Genomic DNA, 5,751 nt, shown 5'->3' with positions numbered 1-5,751 from the left:
AGCAAACCTTACATATAATGCAAATATAACCTTCTGTACAAATTGCTTGCCAATTTGAATGCAGTTATCCCAAGTCACCAATTGCACACAATTATCCTTAGGTCCCAATTGGTTATTATGAAGACGGTGCCTTTGTGTAGCTCCTACATTGTTGATTGAAAAATACACATATCCATCTTTGACCTGCTGATAAAACTTTGTGAGATATTGTGTCCCATGACCAAAGTCCCCCAATAAGAAGCGTGCCTCAATAATATCTATAGTAACCATAAGCTCAATTCCTATAGAAGTAATGTCTACATGCTCAACTTGGAATTTTTTATTCAAAAGATTTAGATAGTGTAGCACATCTGCTAACAAATGAAGAAAAATTTGAATTTTAAATGAGGTGAAAAGTGTATATAACTCTACCCTTTCCCTCATTCATATGCGCAATAAAATTGACATAAGTGTTACAAGCCTTTTCACCACTTGTCCTCTAGAGAGCCAGCGGATCTCATGCACCTTTAAAAGCTCATGAACTGGTAGCTCAAATTCAACAGCTAAATCTTTCAATTCTGCATTCCTCTTATAAGAACTATTGAACCATTTGTAAGACTTTCAAGCTGCTGTCTCTACTGCCTCAAAGATAGGTAATGTAGATAATGCATCCTTAGCAGCCAATGCATCTCTATGTGCTATACAATGGACCCCAACTAAGTGTGGCACCTCTCGAGCAAATCGGTTAACTAGACCATTTTCTTGCCCATTGCCCAACCATTACACTACACCCATCTGTCGAAAATCCTACAAGCTTTGACTTTGGTAAACCAAAGCTTTGTAAGAACTCTAAAAGGCCATCATACAATTCTTGTGTTGTTCCATTTTGTGTCTTTAACAATGCAACAAATCTATTGCATATATGTCCATTGCCCTTATCACATAAATATGTGATACATATGATCATGTGGTGATCATTAGACATATTTGTGCTTTCATCCACCATTAGTGAATAAAAAGGGCTTTCACTAATCTCTGCCTTTACCTTTTCATGCAAGTATTTGCAGCATGCCTCCAAAAACATATGAGCTGAACTCAAAGAAAGATATGATGCATAGCTTGCTTGACTGGGAACATATGATGCCCCAAAAAATACTAATTCTTCAACATTCTTCTGAAAGTCAAAAAGTGGCTTATTTCTAATAGCAATGAAGTACATGACTTGGAGTAGCACCTTGATCCGTGCAACCCTTTTATCCGCCTCTGCTTGATCCATGATCTGCATATGTGCATGAAGGGGTAAAGTTGTTCTTTGCTCTTTCTCTGCCCATAAGAACTTTGCTTTCAAATGTTCTTTAGATTTTTCATGCACCTCCAATGATGGTCATTGAAGAATTGTGCTACCAATATTAGCAAAAACATTTCTCATCTTAAAATACATGCGCATCTTACATCGAATTCTTTGTTTTCCATATGCATCATGTATGGGCATAACTCCATGGAAAGCATACTTTCCAATGTTCTTGATACATACACTGGCCCTTTGCTTTTCTTGCAACGGATCCTTCATAGTCCAGAACTACATCCACATGTGTCTCATATTGTTCTCTAATTTCCTGTATATTTTGCATCACATTGGCATTTTGTTCCATCATGCCATTGTTATCTTCCTCATCTTCTAACCTCACATTGAGGTCCACACTCACATTCCTTGTTGGAAGTGTACATGTGTAAGAGCTTGCACGTGGAACATCAATGTCTACACTACTAGTGGGCACATCCTCTCCTGACTTTCTCTTTCTCATAAAAGCCATTGAGAGGCTTAATTGTTGAGATTTATTTTTGGGATGACCAATTCTTGTTGAAAAGGCCATAATCCCAAATGTAGCTAATGGCTGTCAACAACAATAATATCATGAGCTTTAAACATCCAACAATATGTTTGAAAAGTGAAGAATAAAAATGATCTTATTCATTTGCCAAATCAAAATCATAAGTCATATTCTTCTTTTACAAAGGAAAGACAAACAAAAGAGACATGAGGATATCCTTGCCAATAAGTGTAAATAAATATAGGTTTATTACTTGCAAACTCGTTAGTCTATTGTTGAGGTCCCACCATGAAGATAAAGGAGGTTTAATATCATGATGATGGGGCTCATAACTGGCTTGGGATTTGAACTACCATGTGATTAGTCTAACCTATTTTTTAAACTCATGAATTATTTTACATGTAGATGTAACATGACATTATTTTTGCATAATTTTCTAGCTTATGCATAGTCAAAATGTTCTACAGCAAGAAATTTCTTGTGTTTGTAACCATGTGGATTTTTTTTCTTGTGCTTTGCATTTATGAGTTGTTTAACAAACTCAAAAGTTTAAAATTTGTGCACTCAACCAATCTAGTATCCATGCTAGCCATAACCTTGAAATACATGCCTTATTTTTCAACTAGATTTAATCAAGACTACCTTAACCTTGTTTCAATATTTAACCTTGAATGAATTTGTGGAAGTTTGATGACTCACCAGTGAATTCTAAATGACTTGGAAGATAGTCAACTTCCACCTTGGATCTACAATGGACTAAGTCTGTACTCTTTAACTTCTCCAACAAACTTCAAGAGTAATATGGATGCTCCAATGAACCTTTTCAAATCACATCAAATCCATAGGCATTAGTTAATAAGGACCATTAACAATGTTAGATATCTCTATGAATTGATTCACCCTTAGCATGAATGGTTCATGAATTGATTTCTCCATTAATAAGGACCATTAACGATGTTAGATTTCTCTGCATTAGTTAATAAGGACCATTCACTAATAACAATCCTATGGAGTTTGAAGGAAGCATGAAGGCTGACGAATCATGATAATGTGGGTCAGGACTCACGAGGGGGGCCACACGTGCAGTCCATCCTGTAGGCTGTGTAGCCATCAGTGTCAGCGTGTGCCATTGTCCAATGTCCAGACACTAATGTGCACATAGGCTATAGCACCATTGTCCAGGACTCCGACTCCAGCGTGTGCCATCGAGATAATGAACATTTCCCACATAGGAGGCCGTTCGGCAACATCTGCCGATTGGAAGTCGAGACTGGAGAGCTTGCAGGCTGCAGGCTGCACGGAGGGAGACTCACGAGGCTGAGCATTGGCGCAATGCTGCGCACTATGTCGCAGCGGCAGCAGCAACGACAGTGAATAGGCGGCTACCAAGATGGCCGCCGCTTGGGCCGGCTGCCACAGCCCTTGGAAGATTGCCAGGCTTTAGCAGCTCGGCTACCAACTTCCAAGCTACCCACTGCCCAATGCAGTGTGCCAACGTCGGCCTGCCACCTTGTTGTCCATCATCTATCCTTACAGGCTACAACATCTATTTTGTGAATGCACGACGCAAGCTCAATATAATAAAAATATATGTTATCCAACATTGGTAGCTGTCCCATACGTGGTGAATTGCAATGGTTGTTGAAGACTCGAAACTGGAGTGTCGATAGATGGTCAATGTCACGATGACAGGAGCTTGGAGCCTGGAGGCATGAGTCACAACGCACGCACAGTCGGGAGTCAAGACTCGGGCCTGAACTTTCAAGTTTCAAGCTAGTCATTGTCAAAGTTTTGCTTTCGGTTTAGAATTTAGGGCTTTTAGAATTTAACCTTAGCGGCCCACCGTATAGCCCATAATTTCTTCCATTTTCCCTAAAATTTTAAGGTTAAAAATAAACTTGTAACTTACAGTAACATATATATATATAACTACCCTTTTATAGCAAGGTTTGTAAAATCATGCCCTTCTCTAGGAAGGGCAAAATTTTTTCCTTGCCCTTTGAAAACAAGGTTTTAAAAATATTTTCCTTCTCTTGATGAAGGTCAAAATGCCTTGAGAAGGGGCTCTACAACCCTTTTAAAAAAACCCGGATCAGTATAAATTCGAGATGTGCGAATGGAACACACACAAGTCAGGACATGTTAGATTAGATGAGCCAATAACAAAATGGGGATAATGATAGACTAATATGTACTAGGCGTGTGTTTTATGTTGCTATTTTTAATTGGGGTTTGAAAGTATGTTTCATATATCAAGACGGTTTATGAGAGGTTAATATAACAAATATAATTTGAATTTAAAAGCTTTGAGATTTTGGACTAATAAAATATTGAATTCAATGTGCCAAAATGTAATATATGGGGATGTGATATTAATTGATGTCTATATTGATTTATTATTCTGATTGTGGGTCCAAAAAGCCCCGAACCTAACCTCCTTCTTGAATCTCCTTTTTTTAATTAAAACCTCTTCTTTCTCACGTGTAATTTTTTTCTCTCTCTTCCCTTTCCATTTATTAATTAAACATCTCTCCATCTCTCTAAAAATTAAAGTTTTAAAATAAATAAAATGTTTCTTTTTTCTCTTTTAATTAATCTCCTCTCTCTCTCTCTCTCTCTCTCTCTCAATTAAGTATTTTTAATTAAATTAAGTCTTTTAAATTTGTTTTTACTTTTTTCTCTTTTAATTAAATACTATTAAAATATTTAAAAAATCTCTCTCTCTCTCTCTCTCTCTCTCTCAATTCAACTTTTTAATTTAAACTTATTTTCCTTTTTTATTTTCTTTTTCTCTTTTAATTAAACATTTTAAAAAGTTTTTTTAAAATTTCCTTCCCCTTTAAGTAACATATGATATATATATATATATATATATATATATACACACTTCTTTCCATTTTTTTCTTTTAATTAAGTATTTTTAAGTTTCATTAAATTTTTTTGAGAGAGGAAAGAAGAGAGAGAATTATAGAGAGAGGAAATATAAATTTAAAAATGAGAGGAAGAGAGAGAGAAGAAGAATTAAAAAAAGGAAAAAAGAGGAGAGAGAGAGAGAGAGAGATTCTCCCCCTCTTTTAATTCAAAAGGCTTTTATGAATAGCCTTTTAAAAATATTCTTTCCCTTTTAATTGATCACTTTTCTCTCTCTTGTCTCTCTCTTTTAATTAAATATTCCTGATGAAATTAAAAATTTCAATCTAATTTTTTTCTTTTAATTAAATATTTAAAAATTATTTAATTTTTAAAGAGAGAAAAAGAAAAAGAAAAAGAAGAGAGATAATATGAACACACACACACACACACACACACACACACACAGATTAGAAGAAAGAGAGAATATGAACACAAAGAGAAGAAAATTATAGAGAGATAAACGATAAAATTTGAGAGAGAGAGAGAGAGAGAGAGAGAGAGAGAGAGAGAGAGAGAGAGAGAGAGAGAGAGAGAGAGAGAGACAGAGAGAGAAGAAGAAGAAGAAGAAGAAGAAGAAGAAGAAGAAGAAGAAAATGGAAAAAAGAGGAGAGGGAGAGAAGGGGGGATAGGAAATATAAAATTATTTTTAATTTAAATATTTTTTGACATAGTTTTTGACTTTTGAGATATATATATATATATAGGAAATAAGGGGAGAGAGGAGGGAAAGAGAAAAATAGAGAGAATAAAATATATAAAGAGAAAAAAGCGTGAGAGAGGGGAAAAAAGATTTAGAGAGAGAGGGGGTGAGAAGAAAAAAATTGGAGAGAGAGATTTGGAGGAGAGAGAGAGAGAGAGAGAGAGAGAGAGAGAGAGAGAAGAGATAAGGAAAATGCAGGAGAAAAGAAAAAAAGAAAAAAAAGGGGGAGAGAAAGGGGAAAGAGAGGAAAAGAAAGAAGGAGAGAGGAGGGAAAAGATGAGAGAGAAAATAAAAAAGCAAGGAGAGAGGGGAAGAGAAGAGAGAGAG

This window comes from Lygodium microphyllum, chromosome 10, assembly GCF_053477565.2.
Source record: "Lygodium microphyllum isolate KBCC chromosome 10, Lygodium_microphyllum_v1.1.10, whole genome shotgun sequence".
In the NCBI taxonomy this organism is placed as follows: Eukaryota; Viridiplantae; Streptophyta; class Polypodiopsida; order Schizaeales; family Lygodiaceae; genus Lygodium; species Lygodium microphyllum.
The sequence above is the reverse complement of the archived record's forward strand: the minus strand, read 5'-3'. Positions refer to the sequence as shown.